We start from the raw sequence: 11,588 nt of genomic DNA, 5'->3' as shown, positions 1-11,588 counted from the left end.
AGGGTGTGTTTTGTGCTGGGCCAGAGGATACTGGGTGCCTTGCTCTCTCTCTCACTCCTCCTTTGAAACAGGATCTCTCACTGAACACAGAGATGGATTGGTGACCATCAAGCCCCAGAGACCTTGTTTCTGCCTCCCACAGTGCTGTGGTCACAATTGTTCCCGGCCACACCCGTCTCTTTACATGTGTGCTGGAGATTTGAACTCAGGTCTTCATGCTCGCCTAACAAGTAATTTTATCTCTGATCTGTCTCCCAAGCCCCAGCTCAGATTTTAATGATCACTTTGTTGGAAACGGACCTTGGAAGGGATGCTTGCTCACTTCCCCAGTGTGGGGATGATGGTGAGAACTGGCAGCTTTGGAATAAGGTGAGGCACAGTGACATCGCAGACAGTTGTATAGAGGGCAGATGCCACAGGATTTCATAAAGAAGTAAAGGCGGGGTTTGAGAGAAAGCCAGCAGTCCGTATTGACACAACTGGGATTTAAAAGGCAAGAAGAACAGAGTGGCCATAGGCTGATTGGGAGGCACGTAGGTGGAGCCAGTGTTCTGTGTAGGTTGAGATGAAGGTCCCATAAGAAAGGCTGTGAAGGGAGGTAGATACCTGGAGTTGAGAATGCCAGGTTGGTTAATCGCTGCTGAGTGGAATGTTGCTCTGCCTCTGACCCCGAGGCTATTCGGGGAGTACGCGTCTATTACAATTCTCCCTTGTTAGGAAATGCATCGTGGAGCTCTCGAAGCTGATGCCTTCTTGCTGCTGTGCTTTAGCTCTCAGGCTTTGCCCGACAGATGGAAAGCTGCCCTCGGACACGGCCGAAAAGGGGGTGACCCTGTCCACTCTTCTTCCAGTGTTCTCTTTGCCCTCGGACACAAGACTGTCTACAGTTTGAATAAGCATTTGAAAATAGATAACCCAGTGTTTTTGCTTTTTTCTGGTGTATGTGTGTGTGGCTCTGCATGTGTGTGGAAGCCACAGGTCAACTTTGGCTATCATTCCTTAGATACCATCTGTCTACACTGTTTTTGTTTATTGCAACAGGGTCTTTAACTGGCCCGGAACTTGCCAAGTAGGTGAGCACCCGGTATCCACCTGCCTCTGCCTTATTGATGCTGGTTTACACGGCTGTAGTATCACCACAGCTGGGCTTCTCACAAACGTTCTGGAGTGGACTGAGACCCCCACGTGAAGTTCCAAGCACTTTGCCAGCAGAGCCGGCTCCGCAGCCCTCCTCTCTGTTCTTCTTTTCACCCGTCATTGAATCAAGCAAACAGAGTGGAATTGTCTTCTCAAAGCTGAGTCCTCCCGTTTCTTCTCTGTCTTAAACGGGAGCTGCTGGAATGCGTCTCACCTAGGGCCATTTAAACTCTTCAGGAACTTTCTCTCAATGGGTTTGTGAGCATTGCAGGCAAGTTCTGGCTGTGGAAAAGAAGGGGCTGGATTTTAGCCTGAGCTTTCTTGCACTCTTGCTCCAGGGAGGGTTAAGATGGAGCTTCCTAGCCTCCTACTCACTTGCAGAACATTTCTGCTCTTGGATCTTCTCCTGAAATGGGGTGTGGGTGGAGTTTTACGTCCTTAGCCAACATAAGAGGTCATTGTGGGGCCAGGTGTGGGCCCCACGCATTGGGCTTTCCCTAGGCTCTGCATCTTACCTCCGAGGCACCACTGGGAGGCATCATAGCACAGTGTGAACCAGCTGTAGCTCAGGTTCCTCCACTGGATTCCATGTGACCTCGAGCAGGTGGTTTCCCATCCCTGTGCCTCAGTACTCATTTGTTAAGGATGTATGCCTACGCAACAGTGTCGCTGTGGAGAGCCAAGTGAGAAATCAGATATCGACCACTGCACACTGACTTTGGTACAAAAAGTTAATGCTGAAAAAGGACGGGTAGTATCATCACCATCCTCGACACTCAGCCCTCTCGACGCCCATATGAGGCTGAAGCAGGCTTTATTAAGTAACTTAATTGGGTTTCCAAAAACAATGCGATAATTGAATAATTATATTCTCCTGCATTTATGCCTATATATTCATACACGGCTTTTAAATCTGTGCTTGTATATATCCATGAAGCTTTCTTTTACAAATATGTGGGATTATATTTTGTAATCACTGAACCTTGTTGAAAAATACTCCCCTCTCCAAACCCATCGCTGTAAGGGGTCATTATATAGGCTACCCAGAGGAAAAAAATCACTTGCAAATGGAAGTGAAGAGGAAAGAAACCAAGGAAACTACCTCAGTGTTAAAACATGGCCAGCTGCAGAGTGCGTTAAAAAAGAAGTCTTGATTATGTGCTTGTGTGTGTTGGTGTGGTGATGGTGGGTTCATCTGTGCCATGATGTATCTGTGGAGATCAGAGGACAACCTTGGCCATTGATCTTCACCTTGCACCTTGTTTGAGATCGCGTCTCTTGTTTGCCACTGTGTCTACCAGGCTGCCTGGGGAGTCTCCTTTCTTGACATCCCCTCTCACCATAGGAGTGCTGGGGTTGCAGAGATGCACTATGGTGCCTGGCTTTTACCTGGGTTCTGGGAATCCATGCTTGTAGGGAAAGGACTTTACCAACTGACCTATCATCCCCCTGGTCCCAGAGTCCATGTTTTTATAACCTGAGTTGACACTGGCATTGCCTGGGATTGTTTGGGTTTGCATGGTACAGACTAAGCTGTGTTGGGGTAGGAATAAACATTTTTTTGATCAATGCTACAACTTGTAGACTTGTAATCAGGAGCAGCTTATCAGCAGCTTTTCAAACTCTGGACATTCCACACAGAATGCCCCATGGAGGAAATAGAGCACTCCGTGAGTGCTTTCACAGTTGAATTCCGCACATATGAATTATGACAAGCGAGCTGGCTGCACTGTGGTTTGTTGTGTCTGCTCTGGTTCCTACTTTTAAAGTTGCAGTTGCATTTGGTCATTTGAAGCTTATTTTCACAGTCTGGCCAAGCCAGCGGGGTCCCAGGGCTCTGCAGGGGACACAAACCGCCTGCCTATAAGTTGGAGTGCTCAGTAGATAAGCATTTCAAGACAGCATTGCATCATACAAAAGAACTTATGAGCTTATTTAACATACACTATTTGACTTAATTTAGATATTTAATGGAAAGAAAAGCCTTTTATCACCACCGAAGGAAAGAACTGCCAAGCACTGGGAGGCTTGGTGGAAATATTATAACGGATGCACTGTCTGCAAATGTATTTCCCCAGCTTACATAATGGGGTGTTTAATAATAGTTGTTTCTTTGAATTTAGCACACATATATCAGACATTTGCACTTTATAAATTATATGCTGTGGTTCAAGAAACTTCATTTATTAAAGATTGGTTTTAATGAAGATTATACTGATTTTAAAAATGACCGTCACCTTTGACTTATATTTATCTCACCAGCCCAGATTCAGAGCTCTTGTCAGGAATACTTTCTGCCCTGCCTTTGTATAAACATAAACATGAGCACTAGCTGGGCCTCCAGACCTGACTGGCCACAGCATTAATTGATGGGTGTTTTGTGTGGTAGGCATCGGCTCCCTCTGCAGATCTGGGGCTAGTATGAGTGGGGTTGGCATCCACCATGCTGCTGGGAGCAAGCTGCATATGGAGGTCTAGGGGGACATCTTGTACTTGCATGCCCCCATCTACACTGCACACTGGTAAACATGTCAGCATGGTGGTCTCCACTTGTACACCCAAAGCTGGGGAGATGAGAATAAGCAGATTTCCTGGGGCTCACTGGCTAGCAGCCAAGCTGAAGTGGAGAGTTCTAGGTTAGTGAAGATATTCTGTCTCAAAAAGTATCCTAGCCGGGCGATGGTGGCGCATGCCTTTAATCCCAGCACTCAGGAAGCAGAGGCAGGCGGATCTCTGTGAGTTCAAGGCCAGCCTGGTCTCCAAAGCGAGTTCCAGGAAAGGCGCAAAGCTATACAGAGAAACCCTATCTTGAACCCTCCCCCCCCCCAAAAAAAGTATCCTACAGATGGACTTAGGAGGTTAGTTAACATAGACTGCTTGACTGTAGATATATCAAGGTGGGGAGGCCTTTTTAAATATATATATATATATATATATTATCTCCAAAGGAAAGAACTACCAAACATTGAGAGGTTGACTTGAAATATTATAACGGATATACAGAGGGCAAACATTTCATCAGGGTGGCACCTGAGGAAAATGACATTGTAGGGTGACCTCTGGTCTCCACAGGGATGCATGTGCACGTACATACATAAACAGAAGATAAAATGTGATCATTAGGATAGACTTTAATCCTGTGTGACGAACACAGAGAGAGGACCATGCGATGAGGTGAAAGACCCCCATGTATATAATTCAAGGAGAGAGGACTCAGAAGAGGTCTAATTTAATAATGGTTTGGTCTTAGAGTTGTAGCCCCTAGAATGATGAGAAAATGAATGTCTGATGTTTCATATTGTGAGCAAATGAGGATGTCTACAGGGCATGTGTCACTTGAAAAATCTGATTCTAGAAGGTTAAAATATAAAAAGGATGGCAAGAGAAACTCCTGAAGACTGAAAATGTGCACATGGAGTGAGAGCCATGTTGTCACGCATGGAAGTGATTGTCACAGAGACCAGGATTGAGAGCTTGAGTGCTGGATGTAGTGCTAAGGAGAATGTGTGCATGATCTGCCTGTCATTGCTACGGTCCTGCTGGGTAGAAGCCCTCAGTTCTTCCATCAAGTGATTGGAGAGACTTAGGGTGTTGAGAGCCAGCCTGGTGTAGGAATTGGTATGTGAAGCCAAGTGTTAGGCCATACATCTGTCCAAGTTGTTTCTTTAGCTGCTGAGAGCTTGAATTGAGGTGAATGGGACTCTGGGACCAGTCAGGTTGGTGAGCAGAGGTTGGGGCACATTGTCTTGGAACCATATTTCAGCCTCATCTATAGAGAGGGGTGTTCAGCTTAGTGAAGGAGTGACAATAAGAATTTCTAAAGCCAGTGAGTGACTGATGGCAGCCACATTCACTTGTACGTGTTCATCCTCACAGTGGTCCTAGGCAGCTTCTACACAATTCTGAAGATACTTCTAATAATAACTAGTCCGTACAGGGCCCCTAGCTGGTGGGGCAGTATGCCTGTCTCTTGGATCTGCCCAGCAGTTCCATCCTTTGCAGGAAGAAGAAAGAGGGCTCCTGTCATTTTGTGTGTGTGTGTGTGTGTGTGTGTGTGTGTGTGTGTGTGTGTGTACACATAATACAGGGTCTCTCATTTGCTTAGAGCTTGCCAAGTAGGCTAGACTGGATAACCAGTGAGCCCCAGGGATCCACTTGGCTCCACGTCTCCAGCAGCAGGATTATAAGTGTGTGCCACCACGTCTGGATTTTTATGTAGGTTCTGGGAATCAAATTCAGGTTCTGTGTTCGCAAGGCAAACACTTTATCAACTGAGCTGTCTCCCTGACCCCAATTTAAAACAAACAGAAAACATGGTCCCTCCTTCCTCTTATTGCTAAAGTGATTTATGATAAATATAAAAAAAAAATTCAAATGAAAACAAAGCAAAAGTAAGTAAAACAGATCTTTAGCTTCACCCCAGAAAGGGTTACTGCTAGCTTTTTTTCTCTCTTTTCTCCTGGCTGCTTTTCTTATTCTTTTTTTTCCACCTAGGAAAATATACTTAGCATAGCTATAAATATACTAATGCCCTCATGTGGGGCAACTTTGGTCAGAACATGGCAAGGGCTTTGCGGTAAGACTTGGATTTACACTCTAGTTGTCCCTTACTTATTACTTCACTTTGGATAGTTATTTTTCTGTCCCCATTTTCTGCCTCTGAATTGGGGCTGATAAACCTTATTACCAGGGGTTCTGTGATAGCCTAGCCTATCACAGCAAATACTCTAACCATTACTTGAAGAAGAGTAAATTTTTATAATACAGTTTTGTTCCTTAGCAACGTATCATTCAATGAATAATTTGGGGCATAGGGATGACTTGGCGGGTGTCATAAGTCCTTCCACATCCTTGTTTATTTTTCAGTGCCCCTCTAGTGTTTCATCCTCATTATGAATCATAATTTATTTGGGTTTTGGTTGACACTTTACTTAGATTTTTATGTACTATAGATAATGTTGTGATGTATTTCTTTGCGACCTTGCGCTGAATTTTCCCCCAGTGACCAGTATTTCATTAGAATCCATTCTGAAGGCCAAACAGGAATGAGTGGTTTTCTGTCTACTGAAGCAGCACTAAATTACCCTTGAGATGGGTACCCACTTCTGCTTGGAAAACCTTGCTATTATTTTACATTGATGGCACAAAATAAAACAGGCATAATTATGGTGTCAGGCTCCTTGACCCATGTCCTGTAGTATCAGAAAAAAAAAACAGAACAAATGAACAAACAAGCAAAAACCCAGCTACTCTTAGATTTGAATAAGAGAGAGAAGTTGGAGACGTTGACGTTCACTTCACTGTGTGCTCCAGGTAGACAGAGAGTAGCCGTCCTGTGTACAGCCCATCTCCGCAGGCACTGCGCTCAGTTACTGGCACTGCCATTTTCTTCATTGTCTTTAAAAAAGAAAGATTTGTTTAATTTTTTAATTGGATGTGAATATGTGTGTCTGAGTGTGTATATGCACCATGTACTTGCAGATGTCGGATGAGGCCAGAAGAGGGCATTAGAGCCCATGGACTTAGAGGAGGTTTTGAGCTGTCTTGTGTGGTGCTGGGAACCTGTGTCCTCTGCAAAAGTAGCATGTAATCTTAACTGCTGAGCTGTTTCTCAGTTCCTCGGTGTTGTCCTTTTTTCCTGTTCTGTTCCTCTTTTCTTTCCCTCTCCTGTTCCCCTGCCCCTGTCCTCTGTGTAAGCCTCGACTTTATTGGAAAGGCTTCCTGGTAGAATCCATAATTTCATCCTTCTATCATTTTCGGATAGTGGTGGAGTGCAGGGCTTACCACAGGGCAGTCAAGTTCTTAAGTGGTAAGCTTCCACTGCAGCCTCATAATCTCCTCCTGTAGACTCCACGCAGAAAGGCAAGGAGAGAAGATGGACAGTGCCCGTGGTTGTGAGTCAGAAGGAAGAGAGAATCCTAAGGAGTCTGAGTGATAGAAAGCATCCCCCTGGCACACCCTCATGGGCCATACAGCCCTCTCCTCACCCCCACTCTCAGTATACTTGTTCTGTGGTACCTTGAGTAGTTGACTCGGCTCCATGATTTCTTGCTTCCCAGGATTTGCCTGACTCCAAGCTGGAAGCCAAGAGATTTTAGGTCGTGGGAGGCAATCTGGAGCTCTGAGTAGAATTATAGCCCAGCATTCCCATTTGACTATGTCTTGGGAGTCTTTCCAAGCATACTCACATTTCCCATCAAGCTGGGGAAGAGTGGCCCTCCATAGTATCCAGTGTCAGTGGAGGAGACCTGGGTTTCACATAGATGTGGCTAAGTCACTTGCTCACTTCTTCAGCCTGGATTTTTCCCATCTGCAAGATTATGATGTTGACTTTTGCTGTTCTTGTAAGCATAGTAAGCAGCAGGATGATGATCATGAATGTGCAATGTGTACCCAGCATGTACTGCATTAAGGGTTTCCTGTGTCCTTGTATTAGAACTTGTTCTCTGTAGACTACCCCGTTGCCTACTTTCTGTTTTGAATACCCCAGTGGAGGCCATACTATTCCTTCTTTTTCTCTTGACAACAGGTCTTTCACCCCCTTGAGTCTTTGACGCTTCCTTAAATGATACTCACTCACTACTCACCAGCTCTTCTGGCCTCCAGGGATGCAGAATGATGGATCACATCCTTCTGGCCTTGGAATGCATGTTCTTTCTTTCTCAATAGCATGCAACAATGGGCTAGTCTTTTTCTTCTTATCTACTTACTGTTGTCTTATTTGTAGAATTTTCTGGAAGTTCTTCCTCATTCATTTCATTACTCATGTACTTCTCAGTTTTAAAGACTGAGGAAAATGACTTTGAGGCAGAGGGTCAGAGAGTGTCTGGCTGGGGACTCCTTCCTAGTTGAGTCACCTGTCTGCTCAGATACTAAAGGCTGAAGCATGCCTGATGACTCGGCCCTGGTCAATGTCTCTCCAGTGTGAAGCTTCATTTCTGTTCCTTTTAAGTGGTGCGAGCTTAGATTCTACTGGGGACAGTTCCAAACCTCTCCCAGGATCATATGCTTGGGCTGATGTAGCCTAGAATTTTCAGAAATTTTCCTATTTGAGGCATGATATGTGACATGGAATTGTTAAAAAAAAAAAAAAAAAAAAGATAAGACTGAATGTTGTCATTATACTGAAGGGAAATCCAGGCTTTGAGAAGCTATCTGACATACGGGAGGTCTCAGATAGTTGTCAGCAAAGCTGAGATATAAAGGACCTTCCCACTAATTTGTCATGTAATATATACTCACCCCTGGGACACTATTTTTCCATCCACTAAATCTAGCTGAGGAACTATCTATGATGGATTTCCTTTCCTGATAGGATCTGAGTCCTGGGAATGGTGACCACCTCCATCAACTCTTGCCTCGTTTTAAAACCCCCGTCCAGTATATCTTTATAGCATGCTCAAATTCTGGAAAACACATCTTTGTGTGTTTGCGTTCTGTGTCTATGAGCCTTGTACATTATTCTCTGCGATGGTGTCTCTGCCTTCTGCTGTCATTTTCTGTCTCTAGGGCCACATATGCTGGAATACAGCTTGGTAACTGAGGTAAATATAGTGGTATAGCAGCTTAGTGGGCTTAAATTAACTAACTAATTAATTAATTTTGTGTGTGCATGTGTGCAGTTGCACTTGAATATGTATACACACGTGTGTGAAGACCAAAAGTCAACATAAGGTATCCTCCTCAACCTCACTACACCTTATTTATTGAGATAAGGTCTCTCGATGAACTTGGAGCCTATCAATTCAGGTAGACTGGTTGGCTAGCAAGTCCTAGTGATTCTTCTCTCTCCATCCTCCCTCCAGCACTGGGAGCACTGGGATTACAGGTACGTGTTGCTGCTCCCAGTTTATTATTGCTGTTATTACTATTAGGTTTAATTAGTACTTTTTATTTTACACATATGAGTGCTTTGTCTGTATCTTGTGTGTGCTTGGTGTCTTTAATACCAAGAAGAAGGTATTAAATCCATGTGGATGCTGGGAATCAAAGCTGGGTCCTCTGGAAAAGCAGCCAGTGCTCTTGACCACTGCTCTGTCTCTCCAGCCACCTATCCTTAGGTGCCCCCGCCCCCAGCACGCCCTGGCTGCCTCAGTGGGTTCTAAGGATTGAACTTAGGTTCTCATGCTTGCTTGTAAGTACTTTATCAACTGAACCATGTTCTCAGTTTTCTTTTTTGACTTAACTTGGACATGAGCTGATGAACTTTAGTAGGGGTTGAGTGAAAGTATTTGTTTAAACCAAGAATTTTTGTCTGTATTTTTGTTCCTTCAAGTAATTTATAGTTAACCCCAACACCTTGCAGTAAGATAGCTTTTGTTTCTTATTGGAATATTAGGGCACAAAGAACTCTCTAGAAGAGAGATTTGGCCTAAGCACAATTGGATTTGATGGTAGACTCCACAGAACATTCTTTTGGTGACACTGTGTAACCAGTGCTTTTAAATACTAGTTAAAGGACCATTGGTTTTCTCAAAGATACTTCCTTTTTTATGCCTTTTCCAGATCATATTTTCTCTCTTTCCACTGATGGGAGGAATTGCATTTTTTATATTCAAAGCCAACTTAAGGTGGTAAACGAATTACATGATTTCATCTTCACACGAGCCACTGACCATTTACTAATCTTAAAGCAGGCAGAAATCATTACTCAAAACAGGTCTCAAAAAAATTAGTCACTAGTCTCGTGCCCTGGTTGGTTTCTCCATTCTTTGTGATGTTCCATTTTCCCTTTCTTATCAACTATTAGTTATGTGGGTCATGTGACTTCTTCCCAGAGAGCCTGGCTGTTAGGAATTGACATGGCTACCTCTGGTGCTGTGGCCAGCTTCCCCTCCCATGTTCCTGCTGGGGAAACTGAGACAGTCTGCTCTTCCCTACCTTATGCTGGACTCAGCATTTGAATTTCTATTTTTTCAGTAGCATCATATTTATCAACACAATCAGCGTGATTCTTGTTCTTGTTCAGTAGAGAGCCTTGCTTACCCCCAACCTAGCTCAGGCCTTTGAATACAAAATATAGGTTTGCCTTCCCCATGTGAAGATGAAATAATGTAATTTGTTTACCACCTTGAGTTGTTTACCACAGACTGGAAAATATGTTTTGAATTTCAGAGTGTGAAAAACAAGTGTGCTAGCTATCAAAAAAAGCTCTCCCTTCAAATAAACATGTTTGGAGAACAAGACACAAAACAAAATACTTTATCATGAGAAGCCTGGCCAATCAATTGTGTTTACCACAGAAACCTTATAAAGGACCCAGATGGCAGCCAGCTTTCTGTTCGCTTGCCTGTCATTTCAAGCTCCCTTGGGCCTCAGGGACAGAGACACCACCTTCCCTGCCAGCAGGCAGCCAACCTCAGGCAACCCTGCTGGCCTAGCTAAGCCCAGCTTGCTATGGGAATGGGGTAAGGGATTCATGCCTTGTGTTGTTGAATTGGACCGTGAGTGGGGGGTACTTGTGAAATTGAGCTTGGGATCCTGGAGTTTTCGGTAGCCATTCTTGTAGTTTGGCTGCCAAGTAGGCTTGTGGGAACTCTTCCTGGCTCCTGCAGGAGCCCCAGATGAGCATCATGTGGGAGGCCCTCTGTGCCCTGCTCTGTTGTGTAAGTAGTGTATAAACTATGAATCATCATCACCTGTCTCATACCCATCTCATGAGGGAACTGAAAAGCTCAGATGGGAAATTCAGAAAGGACCATTGCTTCTTCAGTAATGTATACATGGGCTTTTAGGGTCCTCAGTACCATAAAAGGTCTCAGCTGATGCTCCTCGAGATATCAGTGGTGTGTTTCAGTGTCGGGGAGCTAGCTGTGGGAGTGACCCTGCTAGAGGTAACTCAGTGGGAGGTTAACCTGGGGAAGGTTTCAGGACTTGAGGATTGTGGGGGTAGAAGAGGCCCGTGGGACAGTCAGACTCACAGTTTGATGATGGCCTCTGATGCGGAGGGAGTGGATGAAATTTTCATGAATGGATTGAACAGATCTGTCATTGCTGTGACAAACACCCAAGAATAGATAGAGCAGATAAGATTCATTTTAGCTCATGGATTCATTCAGTCCATGGTCAGCTGACTCCATTGTGTACCTCAGATGAGTATGAACGTCATAACCAGGAGCATATGGCCAAACAAAACCCCCACCTTCTGGCAGACAGGAAGCAGAGGCAGAGGAGAAGACCCATCCTTCCATGACCTGTCCCCAATGACTTACTTCCCCTAACTTGGCCACACCTACTTTTTACCAACTTTCAGTAATACCATCTTATTATATATCTGTTGAGGAATTAATATGATGATTAAGTCAGAACGCTCAGAATCCAATTAACTTCTCCCAAACCCATAAACACATGTAAGGGAACCAAGCCACCAATACATGGTTGCTGTGGGGGACATTTCTTTAAAATTCATTGCAACTAAATAAGCTTATAGTGTTCATGTAAACATTAGTCCG

At 44.3% G+C, this 11,588-nt stretch overlaps 1 long non-coding RNA gene across 1 annotated transcript in view; it reads left to right on the top strand.

Annotated features, from left to right (window-relative positions):
* Positions 1–229: 229 nt before the first annotated feature.
* LOC131907242 (uncharacterized) overlaps positions 230–11,588 on the top strand; it is a 201,666-nt gene continuing 190,307 nt past the window's right edge. The window contains exon 1 of the long non-coding RNA XR_009378341.1: positions 230–369. This is a non-coding gene — a long non-coding RNA (uncharacterized LOC131907242). The remainder of the gene's footprint in view (positions 370–11,588) is intronic.

The sequence above is a fragment of the Peromyscus eremicus genome, chromosome 3 (assembly GCF_949786415.1).
Source record: "Peromyscus eremicus chromosome 3, PerEre_H2_v1, whole genome shotgun sequence".
Lineage (NCBI taxonomy): Eukaryota > Metazoa > Chordata > Mammalia > Rodentia > Cricetidae > Peromyscus > Peromyscus eremicus.
This window is presented reverse-complemented; position numbering and strand designations above follow the sequence as displayed.